General features: G+C 32.9%; 1 long non-coding RNA gene across 2 annotated transcripts in view; it reads left to right on the top strand.

Annotated features, from left to right (window-relative positions):
* The window catches only part of LOC111089820, an 11182-nt gene extending 2042 nt beyond the window's left edge, over positions 1-9140 (top strand). The window contains exons 2-3 of one of the 2 annotated variants that reach the window (XR_002613995.1): positions 2842-6895; positions 8552-9140. This is a non-coding gene — a long non-coding RNA (uncharacterized LOC111089820). Of the gene's footprint in view, positions 1-2841 lie in introns of both variants that reach the window. The other variant, XR_002613994.1, reaches the window with a different exon arrangement.
* Positions 9141-11580: the final 2440 nt, after the last annotated feature.

The following is an 11580-nucleotide window of genomic DNA, read 5'->3' as shown; positions in this document are numbered from 1 at the left end:
TTTTTTTTTTTTTTTTTTTTTCTTAGTTTTTTTTTTTTTTTTTTTTACAAGAGAAGATTTTAGCAGTATACCTGACCCTAACCATTTTGTAGGAAATGTTGAAATTGGCCTGAATTTTGTAGATATTAATCCCTGTAATAATAGAAAGATTGAGAGATTAGGGATAGCTAAATCCCCAGAACTGGACTGTTTTAGATTTCCCCAGTGTTTTAAAGGAGGTTGCAGTTCAGATATGTGAGCTTCTTTCTTTCCTTTTTGGTAGGTCAACAGAGCGTGGGCAGGTGCCTGAGAATTGAAGAGTTGCTTATGTTACTCCTTCTTTCAAAGTGGTTTAGAAGGAGTTACCCTGCCAGTTAGTGATTTTTCTATAATGGATAAAATTCTAGAGAGTCTAATAAAAGATGTACAAAATCATTTAATGAAATATGATATCATATACAAAAACTAAATGCATTTTGCAAAAAAAAATCTTGCTTAGCAAGCTTACCAACCTTTTTTTTTCAAGGACATTACTTTTCTCAGACTATGGAGAGGTAATAGACATGGTGCATTATTTTCAAAAAGCTTTTGATAAAATGGCACACAAAAGATCAATTAAGAAAATCATATTGATAGAATTTGGGGAAAGACTAGTTAATTGAAATGTGGGATAGTTGGAGGGGAGAAAGTAAAGACTGTTGTTAATGGAGTCCAATCAAACTGGACCCTTGTTACAAGTAAAGTGCCTTGGGGAGTCAGTGCTTGCATCTTTGCTTTTTCTTATTTACATTTATGATAATGATATAGATATAATTAGTAAACTAGTCAATTTTGCTGATGACATTAAAATCACTGGTATTTGTAGTTATATTGAGGATGTTGAAGTACAGTAATATAGAGTGCAGAATGATTTGGATCAATTGGTTAATGACTTTTAATTAGAGTAAGTGCAAGAAAAAGAATTTTGGTTATGGTTCATCCATGTCAAAGCAATCATTCACATTGAAAAAACATTGACATATCACAGACATTTTTATTCTTCCAAATAATCATACTTGCTGGTTACTTGTTTTCATTTCAATTTCCTGCAAATAGTGGGAAATGTTTTAAAGACTTTTTAAAAATAGACATTAGAATTTATAAGTCTGTTTATTTTTTTTTATCTTTGCAACACAAAATTTTCAAATCCAGATTTGGATTGATATCTCCCTACTTCTGAAATATCACTATATGTAGATAACAAATGAATTGAACTTATTACATATTGAATGTTATGTATTTCACATCCTTAATCAGCACTTGTCAACAACTGCAAACAGCACAAAAAGGGAATATTCCAGCAGCTCTCTCATATTTCTATGATCCTTCCTACACTTCATTGCTAAATATCTTAAAAACTTCATCTAAGATTTTACTTTAAGTACAGGTTCTTAAGAACCTGGAACCTGAGTCTTTCTTGCACAGATTTCTGAGTTAGTATGCAAAAGTTGCATCATATGAGTACATCTATACACAGAGATTTTGATTTCTGCAAGTGAAAACAATGCTTTAATTTTTTTAGGCTTCTAATACTGTTAATGACTTTAGAGTAATCTCTGGTGTCAAACACGTTTATCCTTTGTGTTAAGCCCTTGTAAAGAGTAGTTAAGCTAGTAGATGTCGTGTGACAAAGTTATGCTGAGTAGACATCAGAGTAACTAAAAGGGCCTTTACTTCAGAATTATGAATGGTGTTTTTCACATAATCTAAAAAAAAGTATCGTTGCACATTGCATTTATATATGTGTGTGTATTGTGATATTAGGCAATTGAACTCATCTGAAATTTTGGTTAGAATATAGTCAAAATGTTTGAATTACCATTGCTCAAATTTTCTTGTATTTAATATACATGGTAATGTCACAATCTACAGTTCTTCTAAAACAAAGAACTTTCTACAGTTTTTTCTGGTAAAGTCTTACAAATATCATCCTTACACTTAAACGTGTGAAGTCTCTTATGTAAAACCTATTGTAGTTCATAGTCAGGGTACAGGTTGGCTTTTCTTCATATAAGTTACTTTTTACTTTATAATTGGGTGATTTTTTTATTATCTAAATGTTTCTAGGGTCAAGGTTTCATGTTTTTAAGTACGAACAATGGGTTTGTGTCTGGAGAGCTAGAGGTGAATAATATCATCATCATTTGGCTGCATTTCAGATGACCATAAACCTTCTCCACTCTTTTCTGTCCTGGTCCAAGGCTGTTATATGCTCAACATACCACCTTAGTGTAGCTAGTGTATGTAGGATGCTGTCTATTGGTCTTTTGTTGTAAGTGAATAAGTACAAGGTATACAACTTTGTTGGTCAGATGAGATGGAAATCTGTTACTGTAATGACAATAGATGGTTCTTCCTGCAACTTGTCAATGCTGAATGCTATGTGGTAGTTACCAAACTTTGCACACCTCAGGAAGTACCAATAGCCTAGGCAGGTGAGGGCCTGAGTAGGGTAGTGGGGGAGGGGGCCTTCATGAAAGAAATGCCATCAAAAAGTGGATGAATTAATTCACTGAATTGAACAATGGCATTGACAAATCCACTTTGAGTACAGTTTAGTTATATATATGATCACCCAGTTGTGTCTTCAGACTGCAGTATAAGATTATCTGTAAAAAAAAAAATAATAATAAAATGAAGAATAATATACTTATTGTAACATGACTGAATATGACTATATCTGTGGTGGTTCAGGGATATAGTGCAGAGAAGTGTAGTTATAAAGGAACATAAAATTCTCACTGTTCTTTTGAGTAGTGCAATTACTAAATGATAAATTTATGTTTATGTAGAGCTAAACCCAGTTATGTATTCTTCTTACAGGTGGATTTCTATCAGATTTTTGGTCTGATGCAGGATAATGTTTGCATTCACACTGCCAGGATTGAGATTTACTGCCTTGAACAAGAAGTTATAGAGATCAGTCATTGGTCAATAAGAATTCCTTATCTAAATCCCATGCCACATATCTTGATAATGTATTGACTGAGAAGCAAGAAAAGATCTCTCATAACATTGGCCACACACTGATTGGAAGCAGGCCTCACAAATCAGAAATTCTGCCAATGCTGAAGGGCCTTGTTACTGAATGTCTTTTTTTTCAAATGTGTGTCTTTCAGATAAGTGAATTCAGTCAGACCCTAACTCTTACCACATTTAATATGAGATTACTGATGCTCCTAGGGTTTCAATAAGTGATGGTGATGTGTATTATCAATGAAACTGATATATCCTGTGAATAAAATCTAGATTATTTTGGAGGAATATTATAATAAATGCACCATATACAATGTACCAAAAATGTTTCACTTTATTAAGTTCTTCAACTGTGTGTTAATGGCTTTCAAGTATTTCAATGCATAGATTACAAAAAATGTTATAAAATTTAAAAAATTCATTATATTTACAAAAAAGGAAAATTATTTTTCTATACTAAAAAAAGCCTGAAAAGATCAAAATTTAAATTCAAGCTATAAAACTTTGGGAGAAAATGTCTGTGAAAAGAGATGTACAGGGTTTTATGTTAAAGTCCATAAGGTAAGGAATGTTATTATACTATTCTACTGATCTATATACTTATCCACACAATCATAACCCCCCTTTTATTAAAGCTTCTACATATGAACCTAAGGATTTGAATAGCCTTAACCCGATGACTACCGGCTACTAACTAATACAAAATGGAAAGAGATTTACAAAACAGAGGACCCGAAAGAAATATTGAACCTGACCTATCAAAGCTGTTCTAAAGGGTAAGCCAAATCCATAGACAGTCAGAAACACTATTATAACATGAAGGTCAAGGGTCAATATTTCAAGATTGGACAGAAGGTTTTAGTTCTGTTACCTACAGACAACAACAAACTCACCTAGCAGTGCAAAGGATCTTTCACAGTACAGGAAGTGGTAAGCAAATGCACTATAATGTGAAAGTCAATGGAACAACCATGTCTACCATACCAATCTGTTGAAGAGGTAATTAAACAATATTTGCATGCTTTGCTAAAATTTTTGAATAAAAATGGGTATATATATAGAATGTTGGGAATTGTGTATCCAGAGCTCTTAATAGCAGCAACATCAAATCAGAGTGAACTAAGGTAATTTGCATACATATTTTTATAAGTATTTTATTAGCTTAGGTGCTTAAAAAAATTCAACCCTTTATTTTATACTGTTTTTTTTATCACAATACTTTGACTTGACAGCAACAGTTAAAAGATAAAAATTGTATCATTTTCATGATTAAGTCTGTATAATCACCTAAATTACTAATTTATTTATTTTTACTAGATACTAATGTAATAATCTAACAACTTTACAGATAAAAATAGTAACCACAGTAAACTGGAGGACTGACAATAAGTTTATTGTTTGATTAAGAATGAAATTTTGATTTGACTGGATTGAAGAAGAGAGACTGAATACAATGTTGAATACAGTAAAACCTATCTTTAGTCAAAGCAATACAGACCAAAATAATTTGTGCATGAAATGTCATACAGTGGTTATAGATGACAGGAAGAGAAGTTTGAATTCCCAATTATTTCAAAGAGATTCTGTTGTAGATTGAATGTAAAAATGGACATAAACTTTTTCTATTTTTCAGGCTTGAAATTGGTTTACTTCTATGTAACAATGTAAAATTCAAATCATTTATAGAACAAGTTGAAAATACTATTTTGTCAAAATTGCTGTCAATTTTTTATCACTACTGGAAAATTGCTATTCCAAATGGTCTGTCTTGGAGAAATTCCAAAAGAGAGCCATTTCTTTTTTTATGTGTGTATGTGTGATTTCAACCACAGCTCTAGTGGTATTTCATTATTATGTCAGTTAGACTGGCCACTTTTAGTTTCATAACAAAATGCACATATCTTCTGTTATTACTCATGTTGAGGTAATGGAAGAGTTAATTCATGTTGTTAGTTTTATATAATGAAACTTTCAGTTTTTGCCATTTCCTCTGTAATAAACTTGTGATAGAATTTAAAACATTTCCATTCTTAACGTTATAGACAAGAACTTTCTTTCTTATTATCTTGGCAATGATTCATTTTAATAGTTTTCTTCCTTCCTAGATTCAGTATCTACTGATCATCGAGTACTAATATTTAATTTTATCTCACTTGTTTACATTAAGAAATATTTGCAATATTTTCATAGTCAAGGACAGAGAGGAATCATAGTGCATTATACTTCATTTAGATTTGTCAGCAAGGCTGTTACCAGTAACTCTGTGGATATTTTGAACAATTTGATTTAATATAATTGACCCTTTTTAAATATCTGCACATAAATACATTCTCTCAAGTAATTTTGTATCTCTGTCATAGAACAAATTAGAAAAAGTAATAGATAACACAGTATTATGTAAAGGTGACATGTTTAGCATTTATAGATTTCTCATTTCACCATTGAGAATTTAGTATTTCTGCCATTGAGAGTGAATGTAGTATTCATCGCCTATTTTCCTGTACATTTTATATCAATGGAGATCTGCATACTTCAATTTTAATAAAGGTGGTGTTATTTTGGAAAATATGGTGAAAGATGGTCACATCATCACATTCCAAACAGCTTATGTGTACCCAGTTTCTGAAACCTAAAATAAAATAAAGTTACTAAGGAGAATGTTATTGTGATCCAAAATATTCTCAAAATCTTAGTAAGTATAAAAATCTTGCTTCTAAGGTACAGAGACTTTAAAAGAATGTGATTCTGAAGAATGAAGAATATTCTGGGAATATTTGCTGTGTATGAGGATTTTGTATCTGTTACAGTTTTCCTTAATATATGAATTGTGGATTTTGCAAAAAATAAAAAAGTTGAATTTGTTTGTGGACTTATGGCTGAGCTAGGCTGGTTTTGGATAATTCTTTTCTTCATCAATAAAAACCAAACAACAGGGTCTTTTCTTGTGGTTAACTGTGGTCCATTTGTAATGTTCTTTACTCACTACAAGTGGCCTATTCTAATATAGGTAATGTTATACACTTACCAGATGCCAATTGTGGCAGGAACAAATCTTTATATAATTAGTGTGTGTTGTTAATATTATAAAATTTTCTTTTATAACAAATGCTAGATTGTGTAATTTTATCTACAGAGAGAAATACCTTAAATAACATATTTTATGAGGAGTAGTAAGCAGTGCCCCTCATTCTGTAAATTTTCTACAGAGTTACAAATATGTATGTATGCTTATCTATCTAGTTGAAGATCGTATAAGGTAAGTGTTTTATAATATTTGTTCAAGGCTAGATCCCATCTTCCTAATATTTATATTACCAATTTAGTTAGATGATTTTCTTCTTGGAAACTTATCATTACACCAGGTGTTTGCATTTGTGTTTGTTCATGGGATAATAGCCCAGTCAGGCTTGGCCTTGTATTGGTGTAAAATGTATTATCCTTGTGAATCTGATTACCTCCACAAGAACTAAAGAATGAATGTGAAAAAAGGTGGCATTATATTACAGTAGGATTTTTAAATTTTAAATATATATATATATATTTACTGTAATTTTAATAATGTTATATTTCTTACAAAAACATGTCACCATAAATGGGTTAGAGATGAAAAAAAAGAAGAGTTTAAAATCCATGTGTCATGCTTGTTTAAGCTTAGATAAGGTTTTAGTAGTCAATATCCTCTCAGTCTGGTCATGTGATCCTTCTTCCTTTGATGATGAACAATATAAACTAGGTTGAATCAGATCTGAATGTTGTTGCTGTAGTAGCTCTTTGAGTGCCACATTTTGGTAGTTACATAACCAACAAATTTATTATGTAGTGTTTAAGTTTATAAGCTTTTGATTTTTTTCAAGGAACTAGTTTATGTTTTTTCTTTACTGAGAGATTTCAGAAAAGAAAGGTAGGTTTGAATTATTATTTTTTTAGTAAAATAAAAGTTTATTAGGCCTTAAAAGGTAAAAAACAACAAGATATTTGTATTATAGTTGCATTATATATTGAGATACATGATTTTAGACCTGCATATATTATTATAGTTTGATCTACCCAGATTTACATGTAAATCATACATGCATTATGTCTGTTCACTTCCTTTGAATTATTATTTTGTCAGTAAAATGAAAATTCATAATTCCATAAAAAGTAAAAATAAACCACATATTCCTCATCACTGCCACAGTTTTACTTTTCTAATGGGAGGGTAACAAACATTAGAGAAATGGAAAAAATTAAAAATCCATCATAAACATAGAACTAGGAGTTTATGCATACAAACAGCATACTTGGTACACATGTTGGAAATTGTATAACAGTATTTACAAAAAAATTGAAGATTTATTTCAATGTACATAAGAAGGGTTTCTTTTCTATTGTTATTCAACTAATTCAACAGAAAGTATATAATTCTGTTTCAAATAATCAATACAAAAATTAAACTTGTCCATATTTATTCAAACACAGACACAATTTGAAAAGCTCCTAATAAGACCTTATTGCAGACTAACTAAAACGTGATGATGATGATGATTGTTTATAGTAATCTTGCATAGTTTTCAATGTGTCCACATTTATTTATGTTACAGAGTCAGTCATATTGTTGTAGTTCTTGTGATGACAAGCAATCAGTGTGGGTACTTAAATTTATGAATTTAACATTAAATCCTTTTTGTTCTATAGTATGTTACTTTGCAATTCTGTTAAATTATTAGTACAATAGTAGTAATTGCAAGATTTATTTATATAACTGAACTTAAACTTGAAGATCTGCAGTGCCTTGTCTATTATATTTAGATTATATATTCAGATATACGGTTTTAGACATGCATATATTATTATAATGTGATCTACTCAGATGTTTATACATGCATTGTGTTCACTTCCTTTTTAATGATATGTACATGTAAACTAGATCATGCATGCTTCCTTTTCCATGATTCTGATACTGTACACTTGAGTTGCATGTATATACAAATATTTTAGCAGGTTTGTAACTTGAAAACATATGGGTGCCATGTTTGTTCAAAAACTAATACACTTCCAATCTTTACAGGATGTTCAATATTTTTTTTTTATATTGAACATGCACAATATAATAAAGTTTTAATGTGTATGTGATGTAAGTTTTCGTGAAACACTGTCATCATTCAGGTTTCAAAATTTAGCACTTCTTTTTATCCCTTAATTACCAATCTATTATTTTGGAAAGATTAACAGTTCAGTTTTCATGTTCATTGTTTATGATTTACATGTATAGGTGTTTGCATTACAGAATTCAAATTTGAAACTTTTACCACAGACTGCAATATCTTCTTATGGTACATGAAATATGAATGAGCATTTAAGTGTCTTGTATACTATACACATTCAATTGATATGAAAACATGTTCAGAAGTTTCCCCAAAACCACTATGGTGCAAGTAATTTAAAGATAAATATATTGGAAAATACTAACACAACAAAGAAACAACAGAAAACAGTAGTCATTTTGCTTTAAAATAATATATATTTTTTATTTAATGTGTATTTCATGTTAGGTTTGTTTGTTTTTTCCATTTAGTGATCTGTGGGACCATTATCAATCAATCTTTGTAGTTTTTCTCTAAGAAGTATAGAGAACACTTAACAGCTACATGAGGATATGAATACATGTAAAACTGCACCAAGTTAAAAAGTAAAAACATGAATTTTCATTGGCAGGGTTTTAAGAGAGTAGCAATACAAAGAATATATTATGCCGTTATGTCATTCATGGAATCTTTCCGATTTTAACATAACTTAAAATTACTGAATCTATGTTTTAGCATTTCTGAATCAATAGTTATAGGATTGCCATTTAGAAAAGAAAATGTATTTATATTGAATTTTATTTAAAAAAATACCATTTGAAGAAAACAATTCAATATAATTAAATGTTTATACTAAAAACAGAATGTAAATATGACTTATATTGTTTTGGTCCTAACTTTTAAAATATTTGTTTGAATTTGTTTCGTGAAACTGTATGTGCATTGTAATACATTTCCATTGTAGCATTCAGATGAGTGTTCAATATGATGTAAACACTTTTGAACATAATTGCAGGAAACTATTGTTGTGTTGTGAATTTTGTTTAATAAAAGGAATGTGATTGTAAGTTTCTAAATAAACTTTTTCAGTGTCCCATTACAACAAAAATGTGAAAAAAGCATGATTTTTTCTTCTACAATGTATCAGTATTCATTCATCTTCTGATTGGTTAGGTAGAGTTTTTGAAGGTAAGTGTATATATACTGTATAATTCCAAAATATATATACCTCCGCTGACACTAATACCTATTTCTCGATCTTCGTCTTTGCTATCTAACGTTGTGTTCGTTCGTTTCTGGCAGTTATTTAGCAGAAATAATTACTAATCTAGGGTGCTCGAAGATTAAACATTCCTCCTTCACCCCGCGCATGGCTTAGGAATATGGGCTTAACTTGAGAAAACAGGAAATTAATGCAGATAAGGTATGTAAATTTAAAAAGTAAACGTGAGAGTAACGGTAAAATAAAAAGTGAAGAGCAAAGTAGACTAAACTAAACGGCCGATATCGGACTGATGGTCGGTCCATCAGGGCGATGGGGATCAAAAAATCCTATGCCTAGAATTTAATTAGTACCCCGAGAAAACCCACTTTCACTGGTAACGACCAATTCGTTACCAGTGCCCGGTTAGCGAGAAGAAATAAGTAAGTGGGGAAGGCAAAATGAAGTCCGGTGCTGGGGGTTGATTAGTTTTTGAATGAGTTGTGGAGTCTCCTGATGTTCGCCATGGTTTTATTGTGGAACAGGTTCCGGTTTCAAGCAGGTGGTAAAGGCGTGGGATCCTCGGTGTCAGTGTCGTTGGTAAGTGGGTGGAAGGTTTGTCAGGTAGGTAGAGATCGGGGGAGGTGTCAATTAGTAAGGCGTTCGGTGAGATTGACGACGATGATGTGGAAAGTGGCTGGGGGCGGGAGGTTGGTAACTGTGAAGACTTGCGGCTGGGTCTGGGTGCCTTTTTTTTCTCCTAGTAGTGGTGGTTTGGGTTGACATGTCTTGTGATTCAGGGGTGGGTGAGGTTTGAGTAGCTTGGTCTATTGTAATAGGATGGGTGGTACAGTACTGGTTGGCAGTGGTTTTCTTTAGGGTGTTGAGAAACATGGGCTTGGGGGTGGGTTAGGAAAGGTATGGGGTGGGTGAGGTTTACGGTAAGGTTTTTCTGCCTTAGTGATGATAATCAAGGTAGCAACCATGGGTGAGGATGAAATCTGCTATTGTTTTGGAAGTTGTGACAACTTTCATGAACGTGGAGGGTGAACCTGTTTTCTTTGACGGGATACGGTGGACTGTGTGGATCGTAGAGTTGGTTGTAATTTCAAGGGCTTGATGAATTTCCTCTGGTGTAAAGGATAAATGAACGTTCCTGAGAAATATTGAGTGGAGACTGAGTTGGCAAGTGACGGGAGGGTTTGAAGACCAAGGGTGGCGAAAGTAGCGGAAATCTTCGAGTGACTTGGGTTGGAGGAGTATACCTCCCATTCGTAGACGTCGGGTGCGTTCAGGGAATACTTGGGCTTGAGTCTTGTAGTGGCGGATGAAGTTAGCCGTGTCCTGTGGGGAGAAGTCGAGTGGTAGTCCGTCGATGATTAACGGCGGCGTAGGGTATGAGACAGACTGCATACTGGCATGTATCAGGGTCGATAGCTAGCGAGAGAATGATCCTATCCATCGATTACACTATAGACCAGACCTCTATGCAGGTAATGTATATAAGCACTGTATGCAGACAATAAAATCACCACATAAACCTGGCAGATACTGACCTCATTACTAAAGCTATCACACAGACAGAAGTTAAATTAGTAATCAAACACTGCACCCGGCGAAGTCGGTATCCGCAACATAATCCTAAAAAACGCCTCAGACCTTTTAATACAACACCTAACAGCCCTGTTCAACCTTTCTCTTAGTTCTGGACATCACCCCTCTCTATGGAAGTCAGAAATAATTAAAATTTTACCTAAAACCAGTCCCACAACAAAATATCCAAAGAATTACAGACCAATTAGTCTAATCAACAGTTTAGGAAAGTTACTCGAGAAAATAATAACACGCCTACTATGGTATTGTTGCGTCAGCGAGTCACATGACGAGGAAATGTTTCGGCTGGAGGAAATATTCAAGCATTTGAAAGCAGCAAACCTCAAACTCCATCCCAAGAAATGTCATTTGTTCCAGAAAGAGGTGCTTTACTTAGGCCACATTGTTAGTGAGAATGGTGTACAAACTGATCCTATTAAGGTGAAAGCAGTGCATGACTGGCCAACACCAGACAATGTGGGAGAGCTAAGAAGTTTCTTGGGACTCTATACTTACTACCGCAAATTTGTGAAGAACTTTGCAACTATAGCTGCTCCACTACATGATTTGACTAAAAAAGGCCAAAAGTTTGAATGGACAGTTTCTTGCCAGCATTCTTTCAAGACGTTGAAGGAAAAATTGGCCACTGCTCCCCTTTTAAAGCTTCCAGATCCCTCATACTGCTGCACATACTGGATTGTGATGCTAGTAATGTCGGAATTGGAG

The sequence above is a fragment of the Limulus polyphemus genome, unplaced genomic scaffold (genome assembly GCF_000517525.1).
Source record: "Limulus polyphemus unplaced genomic scaffold, Limulus_polyphemus-2.1.2 Scaffold7477, whole genome shotgun sequence".
Taxonomy (NCBI): domain Eukaryota; kingdom Metazoa; phylum Arthropoda; class Merostomata; order Xiphosura; family Limulidae; genus Limulus; species Limulus polyphemus.
The sequence above is the reverse complement of the archived record's forward strand: the minus strand, read 5'-3'. Positions and strand labels throughout refer to the sequence as shown.